The sequence below is a fragment of the Oculina patagonica genome, chromosome 8, assembly GCF_052425735.1.
Source record: "Oculina patagonica isolate OP01 chromosome 8, crgOcupat, whole genome shotgun sequence".
Classification (NCBI taxonomy): domain Eukaryota; kingdom Metazoa; phylum Cnidaria; class Anthozoa; order Scleractinia; family Oculinidae; genus Oculina; species Oculina patagonica.
In genome coordinates this window covers 30,612,750-30,628,268 of record NC_135765.1, presented here as the reverse complement: position 1 = coordinate 30,628,268, position 15,519 = coordinate 30,612,750, and the positions used below count along the sequence as shown (strand labels likewise).

General features: G+C 40.7%; 1 long non-coding RNA gene across 1 annotated transcript; it reads left to right on the top strand.

Annotated features, from left to right (window-relative positions):
* The first annotated feature begins 10,146 nt into the window (after window positions 1-10,146).
* LOC144664492 (uncharacterized) lies at window positions 10,147-14,709 on the top strand. Its single transcript, XR_013572815.1, has 3 exons — window positions 10,147-10,271; window positions 11,045-11,115; window positions 13,881-14,709. It is a non-coding gene; the product is annotated as an uncharacterized LOC144664492 (long non-coding RNA).
* The last annotated feature ends 810 nt before the right edge of the window (window positions 14,710-15,519 follow it).

Sequence of the window (15,519 nt, the reverse complement as noted above, 5' to 3'; positions counted from 1 at the left end):
TAGCAAATTTCGTAGCAAGTGTGTTTGGTGTAGCAAATTGCGTAGCAAGTATGTTTGGTTTAGCAATTAACGTAGCAAGTGTGTTTGGTGTAGAAAATTACGTAGCAAGTGTGTTTGGTGTAGCAAATTACGTAGCAAGTGTGTTTGGTGTAGCAAATGTCGTAGCAAGTGTGTTTGGTGTAGCAAATTGCGTAGCAAGTATGTTTGGTGTAGCAAATTGCGTAGCAAGTGTGTTTGGTGTAGCAAATTACGTAGCAAGTGTGTTTGGTGTAGCAAATTTCGTAGCAAGTGTGTTTGGTGTAGCAAATTGCGTAGCAAGTATGTTTGGTTTAGCAATTAACGTAGCAAGTGTGTTTGGTGTAGAAAATTACGTAGCAAGTATGTTTGGTGTAGCAAATTGCGTAGCAAGTGTGTTTGGTGTAGAAAATTACGTAGCAAGTGTGTTTGGTGTAGCAAATTACGTAGCAAGTGTGTCTGGTGTACCAAATTGCGTAGCAGGTGTGTTTGGTGTAGCAAATAACGTAGCAAGTGTGTTTGGTGTAGCAAATGACATAGCAAGTGTGTTTGGTGTAGCAAATGACATAGCACGTAGGTGTGGTGTAGTTAATAACGTAGCAAGTGTGTTTGGTGTAGCAAATTATGAAGCAAGTAGCTGTGGTGAAGTAAATTATGGAGCAAGTAGGTGTGGTATAGCACATAACGTAGCAAGTGTGTTTGGTGTAGCAAATTGTGTAGCAAGTGTGTGTGGTGTAGCAAATTACGTAGCAAGTATGTTTGGTTTAGCAAATTGCGTAGCAAGTGTGTTTGGTGTAGCAAATTGCCTAGCAAGTGTGTTGATTGTAGCAAATTTCGTATCAAGTATGTTTGGTGTAGCAAATTACGTAACAAGTGTGTTTGGTGTAGCAAATTACGTAGCAAGTGTGTTTGGTGTAGCAAATTACGTAGCAAGTGTGTTAGGTGTAGCAAATTACGTAGCAAGTGTGTTTGGTGTAGCAAATTACGTAGCAAGTGTGTCTGGTGTAGCAAATTACGTAGCAAGTGGGTTTGGTGTAAGAAATTAAGTAGCAAGTGTGTTTGGTGTAGCAAATTACGTAGCAAGTGGGTTTGGTGTAGCAAATCACGTAGCAAGTAGGTGTGGTGCAGCAAATAACGTTGTAAGTGTGTTTGGTGTAGCAAATTATGTAGCAAGTGTGTTTGGTGTAGCAAATTATGTAGCAAGTAGGTGTGGTGTAGCAATTTGTGTAGCAAGTGGGTTTGGTGTAGCAAATTATGTAGCAAGTAGGTGTGGTGTAGCAATTTGTGTGGCAAGTGGGTTTGGTGTAGCAAATTATGTAGCAAGTAGGTGTGGTGTAGCAAATTATGTAGCAAGTGTGTTTGGTGTAGCAAATTACGTAGCAAGTGTGTTTGGTGTAGCAAATTTCGTAGCAAGTGTGTTTGGTGTAGCAAATTGCGTAGCAAGTGTGTTTGGTGTAGCAAATTGCGAAGCAAGTGTGATTGGTGTACCAAATAACGTAGCAAGTGTGTTTGGTGTAGCAAATTGCGTAGCAAATGTGTTTGGTGTAGCAAATTACGTAGCAAGTGTGTTTGGTGTAGCAAATTGCGTAGCAAGTGTGTTTGGTGTAGCAAATTACGTACCAAGTATTTTTGACGTAGCAAATTACGTAACGAGTGTGTTTGGTGTAGCAAATTACGTAGCAAGTGTGTTTGGTGTAGCAAATTACGTAGCAAGTGCGTTTGGTGTAGCAAATTACGTAGCAAGTGTGTTTGGTGTAGCAAATTGCGTAGCAGGTGTGTTTGGTGTAGCAAATTACGTAGAAGGTGTGTTTGGTGTACCAATTTAGGTAGCAAGTGTGTTTGGTGTAGCAAATTGCGTAGCAAGTGTGTTTGGTGTAGCAATTTACGTAGCAAGTGTGTTTGGTGTAGCAAATGTCGTAGCAAGTGTGTTTGGTGTAGCAAATTTCGTAGTAAGTGTGTTTGGTGTAGCAAATTGCGTAGCAAGTATGTTTGGTGTAGCAAATTGCGTAGCAAGTGTGTTTGGTGTAGCAATTTACGTAGCAAGTGTGTTTGGTGTAGCAAATTACGTAGAAGGTGTGTTTGGTGTAGCAAATTTCGTAGTAAGTGTGTTTGGTGTAGCAAATTGCGTAGCAAGTATGTTTGGTGTAGCAAATTGCGTAGCAAGTGTGTTTGGTGTAGAAAATTACGTAGCAAGTGTGTTTGGTGTAGCAAATTACGTAGCAAGTGTGTCTGGTGTAGCAAATTGCGTAGCAGGTGTGTTTGGTGTAGCAAATAACGTAGCAAGTGTGTTTGGTGTAGCAAATGACATAGCACGTAGGTGTGGTGTAGCAAATAACATAGCAAGTGTGTTTGGTGTAGCAAATGACATAGCACGTAGGTGTGGTGTAGTTAATAACGTAGCAAGTGTGTTTGGTGTAGCAAATTATGAAGCAAGTAGCTGTGGTGAAGTAAATTATGGAGCAAGTAGGTGTGGTATAGCACATAACGTAGCAAGTGTGTTTGGTGTAGCAAATTGTGTAGCAAGTGTGTGTGGTGTAGCAAATAACGTAGCAAGTAGGTGTGGTGTAGCAAATAACGTAGCGAGTAGGTGTGGTGTAGCAAATACCGTAGCAACTGGGTTTGGTGTAGCAAATTGCGTAGCAAGTGTGTTTGGTGTAGCAAATTATGTAGCAAGTAGGTGTGGTGTAGCAAATAACATAGCAAGTGGGTTTGGTGTAGCAAATAACGTAGGAAGTGTGTTTGGTGTAGCAAATTATGTAGCAAGTGTGTTTGGTGTAGCAAATTATGTAGCAAGTGTGTTTTGTGTACCAAATTACGTAGCAAGTGTGTTTGGTGTAGCAAATTACGTACCAAGTCTGTTTGGTGCAGCAAATTACGTGGCAAGTGTGTTTGGTGTAGCAAATTACGTAGCAAGTGTGTTTGGTGTAGCAAATTATGTAGCAAGTGTGTTTGGTGTAGCAAATTATGTAGCAAGTGTGTTTTGTGTACCAAATTACGTAGCAAGTGTGTTTGGTGTAGCAAATTACGTAGCAAGTCTGTTTGGTGCAGCAAATTACGTGGCAAGTGTGTTTGGTGTAGCAAATTACGTAGCAAGTGTGTTTGGTGTAGCAAATTATGTAGCAAGGGTGTTTGGTGTAGCAAATTACGTGGCAAGTAGGTGTGGTGTAGCAAATAACGCAGCAAGTGTGTTTGGTGTAACTAATTATGTAGCAAGTAGGTGTGGTGTAGCAAATAACGTAGCAAGTGTGTTTGGTGTAGCAAATAACGTGGCAAGTGTGTTTGGTGTAGCAAATTATGTAGCAGGGGTGTTTGGTGTAGCAAATTACGTAGCAAGTAGGTGTGGTGTAGCAAATAACGTAGCAAGTGTGTTTGGTGTAACTAATTATGTAGCAAGTAGTTGAGGTGTAGCAAATTACGTAGCAAGTAGGTGTGGTGTGGCAAATTACGTAGCAAGTGTGTTTGGTGTAGCAAATTACGTAGCAAGTGCGTTTGGTGTAGCAAATTACGTAGCAAGTGTGTTTGGTGTAGCAAATTACGTAGCAAGTGTGTTTGGTGTAGTAAACTGCGTAGCAAGTGTGTATGGTGTAGCAAATTACGTATCAACTGTGTGTGGTGTAGCAAATTACCTAGCAAGTGTGTTTGGTGTAGCAAATTATGTAGCAAGTGTGTTTGGTGTAGCAAATTATGTAGCAAGTAGGTGTGGTGTAGCAAATTGTGTAGCAAGTGGGTTTGGTGTAGCAAATTACGTAGCAAGTAGGTGTGGTGTAGCAAATTATGTAGCAAGTAGGTGTGGTGTACCAAATAACGTAGCAAGTAGATGCGGTGTAGCAAATTGTGTAGCAAGTGTGTTTGGTGTAGCAAATTACGTAGCAAGAAGGTGTGGTTTAGCAAATAACGTAGCAAGTGTGTTTGGTGTAGCAAATTACGTAGCAAGAAGGTGTGGTGTAGCAAATAACGTAGCAAGTGTGTTTGGTGTAGCAAATTATGTAGCAAGTAGGTGTGGTGTAGCAAATAACGTAGTAAGTGTGTTTGGTGTAGCAAATTACGTAGCAAGTGGGTTTGGTGTAGCAAATAACGTAGCAAGTGTGTTTCGTATACCAAATTCTGTAGCAAGTCTGCCTGGTGTAGCAAATAACGTAGCAAGTGTGTTTGGTGTAGCAAATTGTGTAGCAAGTAGGTTTGGTGTAGCAAATTACGTAGCAAGTAGGTGTGGTGTAGCAAATAACGTAGTAAGTGTGTTTGGTGTAGCAATTTAGGTAGCAAGTGTGTTTGGTGTAGCAAATTGCGTAGCAAGTGTGTTTGGTGTAGCAATTTACGTAGCAAGTGTGTTTGGTGTAGCAAATTACGTAGAAGGTGTGTTTGGTGTAGCAAATTTCGTAGTAAGTGTGTTTGGTGTAGCAAATTGCGTAGCAAGTATGTTTGGTGTAGCAAATTGCGTAGCAAGTGTGTATGGTGTAGAGAATTAGGTAGCAAGTGTGTTTGGTGTAGCAAATTACGTAGCAAGTGTGTGTGGTGTAGCAAATTATGTAGCAAGTGTGTTTGGTGTAGCAAATTACGTAGGAAGTAGGTGTGGTATAGCAAATAACGTAGCAAGTGGGTTTGGTGTAGCAAATTGTGTAGCAAGTGTGTTTGGTGTAGCAAATTACGTAGCAAGTGTGTTTGGTGTAGCAAATTGCGTAGCAAGTGTGTTTGGTGTAGCAAATTATGTAGCAAGTAGGTGTGGTGTAGCAATTAACGTAGCAAGTAGGTGTGGTGTAGCAAATAACGTAGCAAGTGGGTTTGGTGTAGCAAATTGTGTAGCAAGTGTGTTTGGTGTAGCAAATTACGTAGCAAGTGTGTTTGGTGTATCAAATTGCGTAGCAAGTGTGTTTGGTGTAGCAAATTGCGTAGGAAATCTGTTGTATTACGTAGCAAGTGTGTTTGGTGTAGCAAATTACGTAGCAAGTGTGTTTGGTGTAGCAAATTATCTAGCAAGTGTGTTTGGTGTAGCAAATTACGTAGCAAGTGTGTTTGGTGTAGCAAATAACGTAGCAAGTGTGTTTGGTGTAGCAAATTATGTAGCAAGTAGGTGTGGTGTAGCAAATAACGTAGTAAGTGTGTTTGGTGTAGCAAATTACGTAGCAAGTGGGTTTGGTGTAGCAAATAACGTAGCAAGTGTGTTTCGTATAGCAAATTCTGTAGCAAGTCTGCCTGGTGTAGCAAATAACGTAGCAAGTGTGTTTGGTGTAGCAAATTGTGTAGCAAGTGGGTTTGGTGTAGCAAATTACGTAGCAAGTAGGTGTGGTGTAGCAAATAACGTAGTAAGTGTGTTTGGTGTAGCTAATTGCGTAGCAAGTGTGTATGGTGTAGAGAATTACGTAGCAAGTGTGTTTGGTGTAGCAAATTACGTAGCAAGTGTGTGTGGTGTAGCAAATTACGTAGCAAGTGTGTTTGGTGTAGCAAATTATGTAGCAAGTAGGTGTGGTGTAGCAAATAACGTAGTAAGTGTTTTTGTTGTAGCAAATAACGTAGCAAGTAGGTGTGGTGTAGCAAATTACGTAGCAAGTGTGTTTGGTGTAGCAAATTACGTAGCAATTAGGTGTGGTGTAGCAAATTACGTAGCAAGTGGGTTTGGTGTAGCAAATTACGTAGCAAGTAGGTGTGGTGTAGCAAATAACGTAGTAAGTGTGTTTGGTGTAGCAAATTGCGTAGCAAGTGTGTATGGTGTAGAGAATTACGTAGCAAGTGTGTTTGGTGTAGCAAATTACGTAGCAAGTGTGTGTGGTGTAGCAAATTATGTAGCAAGTGTGTTTGGTGTAGCAAATTACGTAGGAAGTAGGTGTGGTATAGCAAATAACGTAGCAAGTGGGTTTGGTGTAGCAAATTGTGTAGCAAGTGTGTTTGGTGTAGCAAATTACGTAGCAAGTGTGTTTGGTGTAGCAAATTGCGTAGCAAGTGTGTTTGGTGTAGCAAATAACGTAGCAAGTGTGTTTGGTGTAGCAAATTATGTAGCAAGTAGGTGTTGTGTAGCAAATAACGTAGTAAGTGTGTTTGGTGTAGCAAATAACGTAGCAAGTGTGTTTGGTGTAGCAAATTACGTAGCAAGTAGGTGTGGTGTAGCAAATTGTGTAGCAAGTAGTTGTGGTGTAGCAAAATATGTAGCAAGTGTGTTTGGTGTAGCTAATTGTGTAGCAAGTGTGTTTGGTGTAGCAAATTATGTAGCAAGTAGGTATGGTGTAGCAATTAACGTAGCAAGTAGGTGTGGTGTAGCAAATAACGTAGCAAGTGGGTTTGGTGTAGCAAATTGTGTAGCAAGTGTGTTTGGTGTAGCAAATTACGTAGCAAGTGTGTTTGGTGTATCAAATTGCGTAGCAAGTGTGTTTGGTGTAGCAAATTGCGTAGCAAGTGTGTTTGGTGTAGCAAATTACGTAGCAAGTGTGTTTGGTGTAGCAAATTACGTAGCAAGTGTGTTTGGTGTAGCAAATTATCTAGCAAGTGTGTTTGGTGTAGCAAATTACGTAGCAAGTGTGTTTGGTGTAGCAAATTACGTAGCAAGTGTGTTTGGTGTAGCAAATTATGTAGCAAGGTTGTTTTGTGTAGCAAATTACGTAGCAAGTGTGTTTGGTGTAGACAATTACGTAGCAAGTGTGTTTGGTGTAGCACATTATGTAGCAAGTGTGTTTTGTGTAGCAACTAACGTAGCAAGACTGTTTGGAGTAACAAATTACGTATTAAGTGTGTTTGGTGTAGCAAATTGCGTAGCAGGACTGTTTGGAGTAACAAATTGCGTAGCAAGTGTGTTTGGTGTAGCAAATTGCGTAGCAAGACTGTTTGGAGTAACAAATTACGTAGTAAGTGTGTTTGGTGAAGCAAATTACGTAGCAAGTGTGTTTGGTGTAGCACATTATGTAGCAAGTGTGTTTGGTGTAGCAAATTGCGTAGCAAGTAGGTTTGGTGTAACAAATTACGTAGCGAGTAGTTTTGGTGTAGCAAATTGCGTAGCAAGTGTGTTTGGTGTAGCAAATTGCGTAGCAAGACTGTTTGGAGTAACAAATTACGTAGTAAGTGTGTTTGGTGAAGCAAATTACGTAGCAAGTGTGTTTGGTGTAGCAAATTATGTAGCAAGTGTGTTTGGTGTAGCAAATTGCGTAGCAAGTAGGTTTGGTGTAACAAATTACGTAGCGAGTAGTTTTGGTGTAGCAAATTGCGTAGCAAGTGTGTTTGGTGTAGCAAATTGCGTAGCAAGTGTGTTTGGTGTAGCAAATTGTGTAACAAGTGTGTTTGGTGTAGCAAATTGCGAAATAAGTGTGTTTAGTTTATCAAATTGCGTAGCATGTGTGTTTGGTGTAGCAAATTACCTGGCATGTGTGTTTGGTATAGCAAATTGCGTAGCAAGTATGTTTTGTTTAGCAAATTACGTAGGAAGTGTGTTTGGTGTTGCAAATTACGTAGCAAGTGTGTTTGGTGTAGGAAATTGCGTAGCAACTGTGTTTGGTGTAGCAAATTGCGTAGCAAGTGTGTTTGGTGTAGAAAATTACGTAGCAAGTATTTTTGGTGAAGCAAATTGCGTAGCAAGTGTGTTTGGTGTAGCAAATTGCGTAACAAGCGTGATTGGTGTAGCAAATTGCGTAACAAGTGTGTTTGGTGTAGCAAATTACGTAGCTAGTGTGTTTGGTGTAGCAAATTACGTAGCAAGTGTGTTTGGTGTAGCAAATTGCGTAGCAAGTAGGTTTGGTGTAACAAATTACGTAGCAAGTGTGTTTGGTGTAGCAAATTATGTAGCAAGTGTGTTTGGTGTAGCAAATTGGGGTGCAAGTAGGTTTGGTGTAACAAATTACGCAGCAAGTAGGTTTGGTGTAGCAAATTGCGTAGTTAGAAAATAAGAACTTATTTCCAAATGTTATGCTAGAGGTTCTTAAATAGTGTGGCTAACAGGCTAATTTCAACCTAACAGGTTCTTTAAAATTTGGTTCTTACTCGCGGGGTTTTGCAAACATATATAACGTCAAAGACAGAAGCAATTTGAGTTGGTATTAATAGTCGTGACGTTTTAATCCTTTGACGTACATACAAGTAAACTCTTTCCCCCACCATCGTACAAGGTGGTTGTGGTGGATGGAACCCCTCCCCAGAGTTTTTGTCCGATTAAGGCGCAGCGAAATATTTTTGCACTGAGTAGAAAGCCCGTAGCGAAATCTACAAGATGACATTTTTTGTTGGCTGTGACGTCAAATGACGTCTCGTGACATTATTATAGCCGCCATCTTGGATCCGCCTTCTTGGATTTTACCATTTTCTTAGAAAGCTAGAAAATAACGGAAAGTAATGTAAAATCAAGCCAGAATGCTTATGGAATACAAAAATAATCAAATCGTGGTGATCCTTTATCACTTATTAATTGTGCAGGAAGTCAGAACTCAGGGTGGTCCATTTTGCTACATAATTAACCGGATGCAGCAGACTGGCGGTCTGGTGCCCCCCGGTTCATAATCTACCTTCGGTTTCTTTTTTGTCGGTGGGGCATTGAAGGTCACGTATGTTAATTGGCTTAAAACCGGTCATCTTTCATCACCTATTTGAAATTGCCTCAATGGGGGAAGGGGAATGGGACGGAGGAAATGTTTCAAATTACTTGCCACTTGAGGGAATAAAATAACGTCCGTTATACGCGTTTTCCATGTGTTTAACTCAACAATAAATCATCGCTTAGACCACAGTGCAAAATAGAATTGCTGCTAAGTTAGAAATGACCAGTGCGAGATATAAATGAAGGAGTCACGTTATATTTTACAAGTTTTAAAAGTAAAACGAAAACAACTCTGATATCTCCACCTTCAAAGTCTTCAAAAGCGATCAAAGTGCCTTTGACCTTTAATACTGACGGCCGAGTATCGTATATCGCATGTCACGCTTCAACATAACGCACTTCTTGTTGAACAGCAACAAAACGAGAGTGGTTAAACATAAACCACCCGGTTTCAAGCTACTCAGTAGATTCTTGTTCTAACAAGGGTTATCATTTATTACTTATTAGTCGCGCAGGAGGTCAGAAACTCCATTTTCCTACATTATTATTACAGAGGAAATCGTGTCATTTATGAGACAACCCAATCACACAGGGGTTTCCTGTGGTATTGGTTTCATCTGTGCCAAAAATATAACAGACAGAAGTACTAACTGCTTTTTTGCACGTACACGAAAAGCGCTTTGAACAACATCAAGGGAGGTTAATTATAAGAAATAAATAGTTGGAAGGCGAACAGTATGTAATTAGTTGTAGAGATATTTCCAAGACGCAAGGGCAGAACTTGAAAAGAAAAAGTCTGCCCAACTTCTTTAAGTTGAGATCAATCTCGTTCCCAGGGCCCACATCACCACCACCGTTCCGCTGTATAGAGGTAACGCGGGTTATGGGTACAAGAATGAGTTGAAAAAATGTTCAAAACTTTGTCATGAAACCACTCACCTTTCCACTTTAATTGTGAACATTTTTTGATGTCATTACTGTGGTCTATTTAACAATTAGTCGTTTTCTAAGACTATCTTATATCCAACAAGCGCAAGTGGAATAATTGTTTTGTTAAAAACACCCAAAGAATTGCAGTATTTGAGCTCCCTGGTTGTTTTCGCCGAAGCTACACCTACCATATTTGTGGTCCATGGTATATGAGGACATATACCGTGGCCTGTAAACCAATTAAAACTCAGCAATTGCAATATACCGTGGGTAGTTTTTAATAAGAGAGAGTAGACCATGGAAAAGTAGTCGATTTCTTAGGTACGTGCGTAACGCATGGTAACACGCCTTGAACTGAACTAGACAATTATTTTTAAACGTATTTTGACCTTTTGCAATGATAATCGTGACATTGGCCGTTTATTTCAGGAAGTATATTTAATTATCCGCAACCTATATTTCTAAGCACGCGGAGGGTCAGGAAAATTTGGGGAAATAACTCGCAAGGCTTACGTCAACTTGGGGTATAATACTTGCAATTAATTCATAAACGTTTTCCGCTGTGGCCGAGGAATAAAGTGATTATTTTTAATGTCATTGTATTATGATAAACCACAGAATTAGCGCCCGGAACTTACGCACTGTGTAGGTATAAGGGAAGTAAGCCAATACGTGACAGATACTCTTATTTATCCCCCCTAAGAGATACATATTTTGGCGTTAAAAGCGAGCGCCCGTTCCAAACAATTCAGACAGTCCTGTTTTTAGTGCGGGAACTAGCTGCCGTGTTGGTAACTGTTCTTTGAGGCACAAGACCAATGTAAGTAGAATTTATTTTGTCTAATAGTAAGAGAAGACACCGGACTACTTTCCCCTCGCGGTAAAGAGGTGAGGTGGGAGTGAAGTAAGAAAACCTTTATTTGTATGTCAGTGAATTTTGGCCTTTAAGAAACTAAATGGGGAACCCTTCCTCACTGGCAATGTGAGTCGATTCACATTTGATAACGTAATAACGATTCTGTGTGAAAATGTACAATATTTCACTTTTGTGCAAGCGCATAAGCCAAGATTTGGACTTGCTGCAATTTTTTTGCACCCTTTGGCTTCCGTTTTTCCGCTTTCTTATTCTCGTTACTTTTCACTATTCATATTTTTTCTTCTGGCCAAAAACGTTGTGACGTTATCATTGGAAAACCCTGAAAAGGGGACCTTGAACAATTACAGGTGTACTGGCCTGTTTAAGCAACGATTTTGCACCAAAAATGGATTGTGTTTTTCTTTGATTAGCTTTGTCAGGAGTCAAAAAGCTTGAGCCACGTTCAGATTGGTCCCCTTTCGGGGGCTTAATTCAACAAATTTCCCATCGAGCTTACCCGTGCCATTGAAATGCATGAGCGAGAGCCCCTGCTCCGTAACAAGGATAATATCAGAAAAGGCTTCTAAATTGCAGTATCCCTTTATAAGCAACTAGGGTCATTACTATCATTATTACTTAACGAACAATGTACATCACTTTTCATTAACGTGAACCAAGCTTAGGTATGTTCCTTGCTTTTATCTGCACATGCTTCTAGATCTTTTATTTTATTTCAGTTTTCAGTGACAATCTCAAGCGCCTATCTACTTGTCAGCAGTACAGTTTTTCCACTCTTAACACCAAAATGGTAAGTTTAATTTTCTGCCTCGCAGCCATTTCTATATAAGCTTTTTTACTTGTTGGAGGCAAGACGAAAAAATAGGGCCCTAATGGGTCCGTGTGTTCTGCTGGTATAACGTATCAACATTGCTAAAGCAACTGTCTTCTCGGGGGTGGAAGAGGAATTATTGGAAGTGACTTATTCATTATTCCTTCACATTTTTCACGACTTATTCATTAATTATTTTTAGACTTTTCTTGTTATTCATTATTCCCTATTGCCTAAATAAAGTAAACCTTCATTTTGTATGGGATGGGGGTGGAATTTGATCGACAGTGCCTGAAAAATGCGTTTGCTCTCCTTCGTTATCAGACATTTTTACCCTGCCCCCCTTCGTAAATCCCATTTTTTTATATGACCCCCCCTCCCCCTCAAAAAATGACAACGTTTCAAGCTAAATTTCGAATATCAGACAAAATTGCAGTTTTAAGTGAAAACAAAATAGTGTATTGATGGGACGTGGTTGTCACTGTGTCGATAACTGTGGGTCAGCTTGAATTGTTTGCAACCAGATAGTTAATGGGATGGACTTCAGTGATTCTTCTTGATGCATAACAAAGTAGGGGGGTCCGGGGGCATGCTCCCCCGGGAAAATTTTTATTTTTTGAACCCCAGAAACGCTATTTTAGGCATTCTGGTAGAGGTGTTGCACTATTTTCGATGCCCATCATACTATCAATTATTTTGAGTGTTCCACCGCGCTCTTTGCCCGAAGATAAAAGATGGTGAATAACCACTATTCATTATTCCTTTACTGGAAATGACTTATTTATTATTCCAAGCATTGAACCTTAAATATTCCTTATTCATTCGTCACGCAAGTTATGACGATATTTGACTGAACCTTTAAAGGTCACAATGTGGGAGGCGCGGTGGCCTAATGGTTAGTGCGCTCGACTCCGAGTCGAACGGCCCGGGTTCGAGGCCTGGCCGGGGCGCTGCGTTGTGTTCTTGGGCAAGAAACTTAACTCTCACAGTGCCTCTCTCCACCCAGGTGTATAAATGGGTACCGGCGAATTTACTGCTGGGGGGTAACCCTGCGATGGACTAGCATCCCATCCAGGGGGGAGTAGCAATACTCCTAGTCGCTTAATGCTACGGAAACCGGGATAAGCTCCGGCTGTATGGGCCTCATGGCTCGGACACAGACTTTACCTTTACCTTTAAAGGTCACAACCCTCGTGCATGCAAAGTAACATGCCACCAGAAAGTGGTCGTAAACAAAAAGATTAGCCGTGAATCCGATATATTTTTTTGGAATGCCTGATTGTATGTTCGTGGTTAGCTACCGCTGCGTACGTCACAAACCACAATAAGTTCTGTTTCAGCGCGTATAAATAGCAAACGTACAAAAAAATCCAGTATTTTGGCGATCGTTCGTCATGCTTTCACCCCCGGGGGGGGGGGGGGTACTCCCATATTTGGCCTATATAGGTATGTGCCGCCCGATAGGGTATGGTTTTTGAGGTTCTTGTTCCTTAAATAGGGTATCATTTTTGCTCCTTTTGGCAATGTGTTCCCGGTGTGATCCTTAGATAGGGTACCTAAATTCTATTAGCTAAAATAAACCCCCAGCTAAACGAAAAAAAGATATCTTAAACTAAATTTTCTGTTCAGGTATCAGAAAAGCGATTTTATAAAGATTTGTGTCTTGCCGTGCGCGGTTAGCCGTTATTTGGGTCGTCACGGAACGCTTCTCCTCCCCTTGAATAGGGTTTCATTTTTCGGTTTTGGGCCTTAAAAAGGGTATCAATTTTCGCTTTCTTTATCCTTAAATAGTATCAGGGTTTAAGAACCTTGGCGGCACACCCCTATCCGAAATTTATGGGAGTAACCCCCCCCCCCCCGGGGCTTTCACTCGGACCTATACTGGGATCTTCGGTTATTTTTTCTTTCACGTTATCTAACGGAAGTTCAAGGTTTATCTTTTTACCCGCAGTAAAAAATAAGGCTGTTTTAGATATTACTCGCAAATCCAATATCTTTTTTTGGAAAGCCTCTCATTGTAGGTTCGTACGTCGTTAGCTACCACCGTCTAGCACAATAAGTTCTGGGATCAATAGTCGTTTCTGGGAAACTGCCTACCTACCCCTCCTCTAACCTAACATTAACACTTACTTCTTTCTTTGGGCAAAATGTTAGGTTTGGGGAGGGGTAGGTGGGCAGTTTCCCAGAAACGACTATTGATCACAAGTTCTGTTTCAGCTCGTATAAATAACAAACGTGCAAAAACAACACGATATATATTTTTTATTTTTGATCGGTTGTTATGCTTTCACTCGAACATGTACAGGATGGGATCTCAGGTTATTTTTTACTTTATGGTAGCTAACGGCCGATCAGAGTTAAATTTTTAACCGCCGCGGAAAACAAGGATGATTCCAGATTCCAGACTCGCAATAAAATACAGGGCAATGACCTTAAAAAGCGGAGGTAGGGGTAAAATCGTATCGGTTCCGGGTTTGACTCCTGGCCAGGGTCACTGTGTCGCGTTCTTGGGCAAGACACTTTACTCTCACAGTGCCTCTCTCCACCCAGGTGTACAAATGGGTACCAGCGAATTTAATGCTGGGGTTAAACTCTGCGATGCACTAGCATTTCATCTAGGGGGGGGGAGGGGTAGAAATACTCCTAGTCGCTTCGTAAAACCGGGATAAGCTCCGGCCTGATGGGCCACTTGGGTCGAAAACAGGCTACACCCTATAAACGTCGGTATTTTTATTTTATTTCAGATGAAGGCCGGCTTCATTCTAGTTTTGATGACGTTGTGCTTAGTGCCAGTGTCAACCGTCTTCCAGTACTTCGATGACTGCAAGAGCTCGTGCGATTACAATTATATGGAGCCGCATTGTTTTTCCAGATGCAGGAGCCCATCTTGCCGTGAATCATGCAAAAGATTGTATGTGGAATGCCTGAATAACTGTAAACAACGAAGCCATCTGGATGCAGATACCAGCCATGAAGTGGCCATATGATATAAAGAGGGACGAGAATCTTCACAATAGGCGACTGAAACAATTTAAAGTGTCTATATTGCCTGCAGGTTTTTTGTGGTTTTCGTATCTCTATAAGGGACTGACCATTATTTTTTTGGAGGGGGGGGGGGGGATAAAAAATATTGAAAAAAAATTGTTTGCAGGGCCTAAAAAGACAAAATAAATTGTTTGCAAACACGATACGTATAACAAAAAATAGTTAGAATTTCGAAAAATGTTTGCAGAGGTGCATAAACTAAAAAAAAAAAGTTTCCAGAGGAAAATTTTTCATCCCCCCCCCCCTCCAAGAAAATAATGGTCCGTCCCTAATGCATAAACAAGTATTCTAAAAGAAATTTTTGGATTCCGACACTTTTTCGCTGCAAAATCGAGCTTTAAAGTTCCCGCTTCGGCCACGCCCAAAGAAGTTGACCGCGTAATCGAGGATTGGTGACGAGTGACGTCATGTTAGGAAGCGCTCGAAGCGTTTGCATTTGTTTACTGACTGAAGGATCCTCTAGATATGATTTCGTTTCACTGTAATTGAATGTTCCGTGTAGCAGAAATAAACGCCACCTTTAAAACACTGAAGTCGTTACAATCTAGTTTATAAAGAAGGGTAGCTTATCCAAAGTACCTCAGACACTTTCAAAGTGCCCAATTAGAATCCATTTTCCCGGGGGAAGGGTAACTCTCTATAGTGGCTCCGCCCGAAAGGGGTGCTTCTTTGAAGATGGAGGTATAAAAAGTGAAGGGATTTACGACTGAGTTGGGGTATCAAAAAGGATAGAAAACAGTCACTTTTAGGGTATTTAAACGTAGGGCTTTCCACAAGTTGCTCGGCAACTTTTTGGCAACTTTTCATGTTTCGAGCAACTTTTTCCCCTTCGAGCAACTTTTTTCTTCTCGAGCAACTTGTTGCATTTTAAGCAATTTCCATACCGAAGATCTCCGTAGATTATCCGAGTGTTGTTCGAAGGCAATACGAACGTTTCCAAAGATTTACGAAGTTTGCCGAAGATTTTCGAGGAACTTCTGAAGACGTTTCGTTTGTATTAATAGTCGTAACGTTTTAACCCTCGGACTTACAAGCACACTCATACCCCCACCATCGCACAAGGGGGTTGGGGGGGGGGGTGGGTGTGGATGAAACCCCTCCCCAGAGTTTTCATCCTGTTAAGGCGCAGCGAAATATTTTTGCACTGAGTAGAAAGCCCGTAAGCGAAATCTACAAGATGACATATTTTTTGAGAGTGATAAATGATCGTCGCAGTGAATTTCCAATTTAAGCAATTGGAATAAAGAAGCCTGAAAAAAATTTTTTTATTCCAATTGCTTAAATTGGAAATTCACTGCGACGATCATTTATCACTCTCATATACATCCGCAGTTCATA